Source organism: Herpailurus yagouaroundi, unplaced genomic scaffold (assembly GCF_014898765.1).
Source record: "Herpailurus yagouaroundi ecotype Mexico unplaced genomic scaffold, PumYag 185, whole genome shotgun sequence".
NCBI classification, from domain to species: Eukaryota; Metazoa; Chordata; class Mammalia; order Carnivora; family Felidae; genus Herpailurus; species Herpailurus yagouaroundi.
In genome coordinates this window covers 1,858,345-1,867,187 of record NW_024412416.1, presented here as the reverse complement: position 1 = coordinate 1,867,187, position 8,843 = coordinate 1,858,345, and the positions used below count along the sequence as shown (strand labels likewise).

At 53.7% G+C, this 8,843-nt stretch overlaps 1 long non-coding RNA gene across 2 annotated transcripts; it reads left to right on the top strand.

Annotated features, from left to right (window-relative positions):
- The first annotated feature begins 2,367 nt into the window (after nt 1-2,367).
- LOC121042283 (uncharacterized) lies at nt 2,368-6,822 on the top strand. Of its 2 annotated transcripts, XR_005796076.1 has the most exons (3): nt 2,368-2,561; nt 2,648-2,796; nt 6,775-6,822. It is a non-coding gene; the product is annotated as an uncharacterized LOC121042283 (long non-coding RNA). The 2 variants fall into 2 exon arrangements; XR_005796075.1 differs by lacking the exon at nt 6,775-6,822 and having other exon boundaries at nt 2,648-2,912.
- The last annotated feature ends 2,021 nt before the right edge of the window (nt 6,823-8,843 follow it).

The following is an 8,843-nucleotide window of genomic DNA, read 5'->3' as shown; positions in this document are numbered from 1 at the left end:
TTTATTCTATTTTGTCACCGCTGTTTTTTCCCCTTTATTTTTAACCCCCCACTTTTTTTTTTTTAATTTTTTTTTCAACGTTTTTTATTTATTTTTGGGACAGAGAGAGACAGAGCATGAACGGGGGAGGGGCAGAGAGAGAGGGAGACACAGAATCGGAAACAGGCTCCAGGCTCCGAGCCATCAGCCCAGAGCCCGACACGGGGCTCGAACTCACGGACCGCGAGATCGTGACCTGGCTGAAGTCGGCCGCTTAACCGACTGCGCACCCAGGCGCCCCTTACCCCCCACTTTTATGCTCACTTCAAACTTTCATATTCTCCCAAGCTTTCTTAAATCACTTTTGTAAAAAGGTAGGGTGCAGTTCACCTAAGTGAATACAGTGTTTTCCGAGAACTGCACGGGACTTACAAAGGGGTCACAAAGTACAAACAGACAAACAACCCCCCACCCCCCTTGCTGGCTGCCTCCCACTGTCTCAAGCTTCCGTGCTCATTTCTCCCTTCACTGCCAAGCTTTTGGAAAGACTGGTCTATAGTCCCCATCCACACTTTGTCGATGTTCAATCACCCCGTAACCCGGTGGTTCCCAGACTTGTCTACCCATTAAGATTATCTGAGTATTTTTTTTAAACTTCCCAAGCCCAGGTCGAACCCCAGATCAATAAGTCACAATGTCCAGTGGCAGGACCCAAGAATTGGTGTTGGAAACTCCCCAGGAAATTCTGGTTTCAGCGGGAGTCCCTGCCGTCACGTTTTGCAGGCTGCTTCCTCGAGGGCCACCGATGAAATTACTCTCTAATAGCTAAATCGAACGCTACCTTCCTATTCTTTATCCTGCTTTCTTCCCCCAAGCGTTTGGAGTAGGTGTCCACCAGCTAAGCACACGGGCCGAGCATTCGAGGCCCTTCCACGGCGTGACCTCTAACAGAGTCGGAGCCTGGTGCCGTGTCCATGAATGGGTTCAGTGGGACTTGGGGGACCGCGCGGGGGCAGGACGCGGACCCCGGAAGCGAGGCCCGTTCTCTAATGTGGGAAGGGTGGACCCGGCTGTGGACAGCAGGAAAGCCTCCTGGGAGACCCCCCGGAACGTGCCTGTCGGCCGAGCATCCCGCCCGCTCCTGTTCTGTGCCGGCATCATGGGGAAGCGCCGGGAGATGCTGTGGGCGCCCACGGCCCACTCACCCTTCACCCCAGGGGAAGGCAGGCGGTCGGGAAAGGCTTCACGGAGAAGGTGGCTTCCGAACAAGAGGAAGTATCCAGAACGCGTACAGACGGGCAGCGTAAGCGGCGGCCCAGGTCGCTGGGCAGAATCGGGGGGGGGGGGGGGCGGGAAGGCAGGTACACGGAGCCCCCCTGCGTGCCGGCGGTGGGTCGGAAACTGTCAGGTTGTGGCCCCCGGTGAAGCTGACTCGGAGAGCGTAAGGGTGCGGGAGGCTCTCGGCCCCGCTCCCGTTAAAGGGAAGTAGGAATGGACGGAAGGAGGTGGACCGTGGGGTGGGCTTGAGGGAGGCCTCACCGCCTGCACGCGCGTCTCTGGGGACCAGAGTGTGAACGGCTTCTCAATGGTCACACGGCCCATACATCTGGGAGAAGAAATCCGAACCTGATTCAGGTTCCGAAGTCCACGTTCACCCCTGCTCGCGCGTTCTCCGATCTGGACGTGGAGTGATATCACCTCCAAGGACGTCAAAATTGGCTTTCGGTGAAAGCACCCTTAGATGGCCCAATGATTTGTGGCGCCCCAAAGGGGCACGGAACGTGACAAGTATATACTGTTATTTGTGCCACTAAGATTTCCAGCGGGGGTGGAGGGTAATTAGGAAACACTGCCTAAAAAGGCTTGGGGAGGGGACAGCAGTGACCCCAAGGTTGGAACACACTGTTCAGGGCAGACTTAGTGGGGTTAAGAGGCACAGCATAAAATCAGTTTATACGCACTGGGACTAAATTACGGAGGAATTACAAAATGTCAGGGCCGGCACCTTGAACTTCTCCAGACGGTGGGGAACCATCTGGCATTTTCCATCAGAAGAGTAGCATATGCTTTAGCAAAGTACCAGGAGCGGCAGAGTGAGGGTTGGTGGGAGACGACGGGACAAGGGAGGCGGGGCCATAAACCAAATAGGAGGTGAAGAGAGACCCAGCCGCTGACCCAACGTCAAATCCGTGATGATGTCACCCAGAGATTCTTTTTTTTTTAATTTTTTTAATGCTTATTTATTTTTGAGAGAGAGAGAGAGAGAGAGATGGAGTGTGAGCGGGGGAGGGGCGGAGAGAGAAGGAAACACAGAATCCGAAGCAGGCTCCGGGCTCCGAGCTGTCAGCACAGAGCCCGACGCAGGGCTCGAACCCACGAACCGTGAGATCATGACCTGAGCCGAAACCAGATGCTCAACCGACTGAGCCACCCAGGCGCCCCTAGAGATTCTCAACTAATTAATTCTTCAAAGGCTCTATTTCCAGATCAGGTCACATTCCGAGCATCCGAGGGGACGTGAACTCTGGCGGACGCTGTTCAACTCCCACCTGGGTGTAGAGCGTGGCGTAGAGAACTTGATGGTGAGTCGTAGACAAGCCATAGGGCTACGTTTTGTTTTTAGGGAAGGGCGTTTCTTTGATAAGACAGAGACATGGTGTTTTTGCAGGCAGGAGGGGTGCCTGACGGAGGGAGCGGAGAAAGAGGACGGTAAGGATCAAAAGCACAAGGAGAGGACCGGGCTTGACCAAAGACGACATTCCACTGGCAGGGTCAGCTGCAAACGGGAGCAGAAAGGTGAAGGAAGACACGACGAGGGTAAGAAGGCAGGTTGGAGGATCCTTCAGCAGGTCGGTGAGCTGTCTGCTGAGACATCATGCGGGGATACCCTTGGGCTGGACGGGTTAACAAGTAAAGCTGAGGCTTGAAACACCGCCTGGGAGTAAGGGACAATGTGTGACCCCATGCTGAGCAGCAGCGAGGGTCTGGCTGAGGCTCCGGAAGGCCATTCCTTGAAAAGAACTTTGCTGAGTGAGGACATTGACAAAACCAGCCTGCCCCGCTTGGTCAAACGCTGAACTGGACGAGGAAATCTCAGGACAGGTCATTCATCTTTGAAACTGCTCGTCTCATTAAAGAAAACAACACCTAAGCACCACATTCACCATTAAGTCAGGAGGAGAAAACAGCACGCAATCTAACATTTGGTTGGTTTTATATTTAGGGCCAAAACCCCATTTCTAACAAATCCAGCCCCGCATTCAAATCATTTCCAGATCTGCAGACTTGAGGGTGAGCTTTACGAGTTACAGTGAAACCAAGAGACCTTGGAGGCCGGAGTGGGGGTGGCTGTGTTCTCCAACCCGATGTGGAATGACAGAGAGGTATCCTTTCCGATGGCTGGGCAAAGAAAGTCATCTCAGCAGGTGGCTGCGCCCCCGGAACTGGATGTGCCCGGGAGAGCCCGGGGCCGCTGCAAGTCAGACCGGTCATAGTGTCCATCCATAAACGGATTCTGTCAGAATCTCTGCCGTGGGGTCCACCTGCGTGGGAGGGAGAATCAGCAGGGAGCAGACGGGGGCGGGGGGGGATCCTACATTCATATTTCAGATTCAGACAACCCTCCCTTCCCTGCCCCAAGCTTCGCCGTCCAACGCGGAGATGGGCAAAGGCCAGAACAGACTATAGAGCTCGCAGACCCGGAGAGGAAGGGGGTGGGGGGTGAGGAGGGGGGGGAGCAAGGGTTCCAGAGCTAGCCCGGCGTAAACGACAGCGAGGCCCCGTGACGGCTCTTGGCTCTGTGCCCCGGCGGTTGTCAAGACCCTGGGCTCCAGACGTTCCGTTGGTCTGCTTAAGCAAGTCCGGTCCTCAGGTCTTTGAACTAAAGACCCACGTTTTTGCCTTTAGTGCCTTGGTGTGTCATCGACTTGCACAACCTTACCCCACGGGCCTTTGCCTTGGTTTGAATGTGTTTGTTTTTTTTTTAATTTTTTTTTCCAACGTTTATTTATTTTTGGGACAGAGAGAGACAGAGCATGGACGGGGGAGTGGCAGAGAGAGAGGGAGACACAGAATCGGAAACAGGCTCCAGGCTCTGAGCCATTAGCCCAGAGCCCGACGCGGGGCTCGAACTCACGGACCGCGAGATCGTGACCTGGCTGAAGTCGGACGCTTAACCGACTGCGCCACCCAGGCGCCCTTGGTTTGAATGTTTAACTGCCACTAACCAGGGGCGCCTGGGGGGCTCGGTCGGTTGAGCGTGCGACTTTGGCTCAGGTCATGATCTCACGGTTCGTGAGTTCGAGCCCCGCGTCAGGGGCTCTGTGCTGACGGCTCGGAGCCTGGAGCCCGCTTCGGATTCTGGGTCTCCCCCTCTCTCTGCCCCTCCCCTGCTCTCTCTCTCAAAAATAAACAAACATTAAAAAAAATAACCGCCACCCACCTGCCCAAGTGCCCCGAGACTGTAACTGTCGGCGGCTGTCCTCGGACACGGCCGCATGCTCTGTTTTACCACCTGGAAGATGCAGAGGACAGGAACATCTGGTACCCCAAGTATGTGGAAAGATTTAGATGAAGGCACCCCACACGCAATATGATTAAAGAGCAGTGTGAGAATGTCAAATGCTATAAATACGGATAATATAATGATAACTGAGAAGCGGTTGGCTAATTGAAGCCAGTCCCCAGAGCTATCCTGTAATTATGGTATGCTTGTGTCAGATAAGCCCTGAAGCATGGCAAGGACCCCTGACGCAAACAGGCAGGTCACATAATTTGCATCTCACTAATTTCTGAGATACCCAGGCGACCGCAAGAGGCATTCTTCAGAGTTTTGGTAAGTCAAGAGAATTTCTTGACCTCAGCACTGTTTGTCTGCCTGGCTTTATGGTGCGTGACCTCCGCCACAGACTGGCAGTTCTAAGAGAGACCTGGGGGGTGGGTGGGGGGGAGGTGGGGATGCCTGGGTGGTCGGGTGGGTTAAGTGTCTGACTTCAGCTCAGGTCACGATCTCATGGTTCATGGGTTCGAGCCCCATGTCGGACTCTGTGCCGACAGCTCGGAGCCTGGAGCCTGCTTCTCATTCTGTGTCTCCCCCTCTCTCTGCCCCTTCCCCGCTAATGCTCTCTCTCTCTCTCTCTCTCTCTCTCTCTCAAAAATAAGTAAACACTTTTTAAAAATTTTGAGAGACTGGGTCTTTTAGAAATCCATCCGAGTGTGAAATGCGAGGACAAGGTTTTCCTCGGCCTGAATAGATGAGAAAGGAAAAAAAAAAAAAATCAGGGGTGAGGGATATACGCTTTCAAGGTCAACAATCCCTAAATCAAGGACTAGGACTTTAGTGTTCACAGTAACATTACCTTTTGTTGAAGTGTTGGTACGTATCCCCAATTCCCCGGCCAGATTTCAATGGTTGCTATGTCCCCCAATAAGGCAGTTGTGCTCTTAATTTGACGACTAAAACCACCAGGGCGCCAAACGCTTGTCGATCTGTTTATTGGAGAGACGTTGTTGAGGCGGGAGTCTGGACGGGATTGGTGTTGAATCCCGGGCACCTCAATTCCTTAAACATGCCCTACTTTCTACGCCCTCCCCACTAGTCTGTAGGCTCCGTGAGGGCAGAAAGCATATTTGCCTCCATTGTCATCACATCCCCGGGGCCCAGTGCCATGGCCCTCAATCCGTGGCTGTGCTCTGTGCACCTGGAGGCCTGTTCCAGTTTCCCTTCTAACTGGTCATTTAAAAATAGTTTGATGGGGCGCCAGTCAGTTCTCCCTCTCTCTGCCCCTCCCCCCCATTTGTCGAGAGAGAGAGAGAGAGAGAGAGAGAGAGAGCGCGAGCATGAAAAGGGGAGGGGCAGAGAGAGAGGGAGACACAGAATCCGAAGCAGGCTCCAGGCTCCGAGCTGTCAGCCCCAAAGCCTGACGTGGGGCTCGAACCCACGAACCGCGAGATCATGACCTGAGTTGAAGTTGGACGCTTAATTGACTGAGCCACCCAGGCACCCCTAAAAAGTAATAAAAAATAACTTTAAAAAAGTTTGCCCCTTTTACTCCCTGTAGTCCTATCTTGAGTTCTTATCACACCAGGTCACCCGATCCTGGAAGCCTGCATTTACTACCCTCTGTCTCGACCTCAAATGCACGTTATCACCAGAGAACTGTGCGTTATGATGTCGGCAGCCCAGGCTGCATGCGCCGTTTCCAGCCCCTTCCAAATAATTTTCTCTGTGAATCACGAGGCTCCTCCTGTGTGAGTCAAACCTTCCCTCCACAGCAACTGGCTCCACAGGCTTATCTGGGCGTCTGTCTCGCTCTTCTTCTAAATTCAAGCTAAAGCCCTTCTGATCAGGTCACGTTGCCGCCGTGACCTAAACATCCACCCCGACCCTCTCCAGGGCATTCCTTCCCCAGCCAGGTGTCAGCGTGCTGTTTCAGCTGTTTCAGCCAGCTGTTGGGCTTGGTTGCAGGGTTATTTAGAGACTCTGATAGTCAGACTTTCTTCTTTATCGGCTACCGAATCACTCCGGCTCAATTTCCAGCCATTCCTCCCCTTCGAGACGGTCCGTGGAGGAAGGGAGAGTTTCACCCACCCACCCCCACCTTCACCCCCAAGCTGAGAGTAGAGACCCAGGAAGCCCAGTCCCTTCCCTCACAGCACCTTGATGTTTGCAGAAGGATCACAATCACGGGTGACTAAGAAACCCCGCTTTATTTTTGAAAGTCTAACGAGATAAGGTTTATTTTGTTCTCTTACATCATCTCTATTTTTTTTTCATGTTGATTTATTTATTTTCAGAGAGAGATGGACCGGGTCAGAGAGAGAGAGAGAGAGAGAGGAAGAGAGAATCCCAAGCAGGTTCCACGTTGTCAGTGCAGAGCCCGACCCGGGGCTCGAACTTGTGAACTGTGACATCATGACCTGAGCCGAAATCCAGAGTCAGACGCTTAACTGACTGAGCCACCCAGGTGCCCCTTTTATGTATTCTTTATTAAAGGAATCACTCATCCATCAGATTTTGAGGCACATGGCATTTGGAAAACTGTGAAAAATGCCTTTCCCTTTGCTCTGTCAAACGAGGAAAGAGGATAGATTTTTTAAAAAATAGATCAATAAATTCTGAGAACGTAGAGTGGAAAGTGTGAACAAATTTGCGCCAGACGCACGGTCCGCGAGGAACAAGGGGGCTAAGAGGGAGGGAAGAAGACATTACGGTTGGGTGGGTTTCAAGGAAGTGTCTCTTTTTGGCCATCCTTCCCCTTACCAGCCAGTCCCCAGCCTCGGAAGAACGCAAACACCTGTCTCCTCGGCTTTTCATCGCGGGCCGCCAAGCATCAGCATGAAAACCTGTGCCGCGTTAGCAACATCAAGTGCGCCCTCAATGCCACTCACGAGTCCTCGTACTCACTCATTGTTGACCTCCTGAGGTTCCCAGTCCAACCACACCTGGGTATGGCGTGAACTCCAGAGCCACAGGTCCAGAGAGACGGAGACAGGCTGACCCGTGCGCAGAGGCTTAGTGACTCACGCCCTGCCTTCCGAGGGATTCTTGAAGGAATGTGTGATGTTTTAGGTCATGATCTCATGGTTTGTGAGTTCGAGCCCCACATGGGGCTCTGTGCTGACAGCTCGGAGCCTGGAGCCTGCTTCGGATTCCGTGTTTCCCTCTCTCCCTTCCCCTCCCCCACTAGCACTCTCTCTCTCTCTCTCTCTCTCTCTCTCAAAAATAAACGTCAAAAAGATAAATAAATGGGCTTAATGCCTCATGGTTGTCACGGGATCACAAAGCACAGAACGAAGTCATTAGATTGGTGCTGTAGACGGCTGTGGGGTGTTGTGTGAGCCAGTGTGGGCTCTGGAGCAAGGGACGCTGGGAGAATTCTGAATCAGGGCCGTGGAGCAGGGAAGAAGGAGGACGAGACGAAGTAGATAATGTTCCAGAGGTAGAATCGATAACGCTGAGAGATGGGTGTGGGGGGGAGCAGGGTCAGTTGAACACGACTCAGAAATGCTGGCTGGGCACCCAGCGGTGGGGGCGGGAAGGAGTAGACTGGATAGACCGGAGGAGGTGGTCGAGTTGATTTTGAGCACCCGAGGCACAGGTGCACGGGGGACATCCCGCCGGGGCAGCGGTGACCCTCAGACGGGCGGCACTGAGCCCAGGAGAGAGACGCGGGTGATGCAAGGTCAGAGGTCAGCATGGAGTGGGGCGCCTCTGCCCAGGATCCCTCCCTCCCTCTTCCCTGGAGACACAACCCCCTGTTGTCTGGGGAGCAGCTCTGCCTTCCGGCCCCGCGGTCCCCGGCACGAGGGTCTCTCTGGAGCCTCACGCCCATACACGCCCTGGTCGCTGTTGCTTGACCCGGAGTTGGATCAGGACAAATGAACGTGACTTCTTCTTGGGGATTTTTTTCATTTCATTTCCAAGTGCACCTGCTTCTCCTTCTCGCATATTATTGTGGCTTGAGGACCAGCTATCTGGGGTTTCACTCGCTGGTGCTGGATGGTGCGGGATGCACGTACAAGACAGGCACTTTTGCGGTCCTGTTTCCGTCGTGTCGAGGAAGCCAGTTGAGCGTAAAAGAGGATGGAAGTGACATAGGGAAAATCAGAGAGAAAGACAGCTGGCCGTTTGGGCGTCCGTGGTTCCTGATGTTCCAGAGGCTTCTCCGCTCGTGGTGGATCCGCGAGCCGAACACCTCTCCTCCCGCCTCAACCAGGACAGGTGGGATCTCAGTCCCTGCCAACAAGCGTCCTGACAAAGACACCCCAGCAAGTATTTCCTGTGAAAGCGGCTTCCCTCCGCCCGTGAACGTCCAGATCCTCCTGTGCCTCCTTCCCGAGAAGCTTCCGTAACCCCGAGCGGG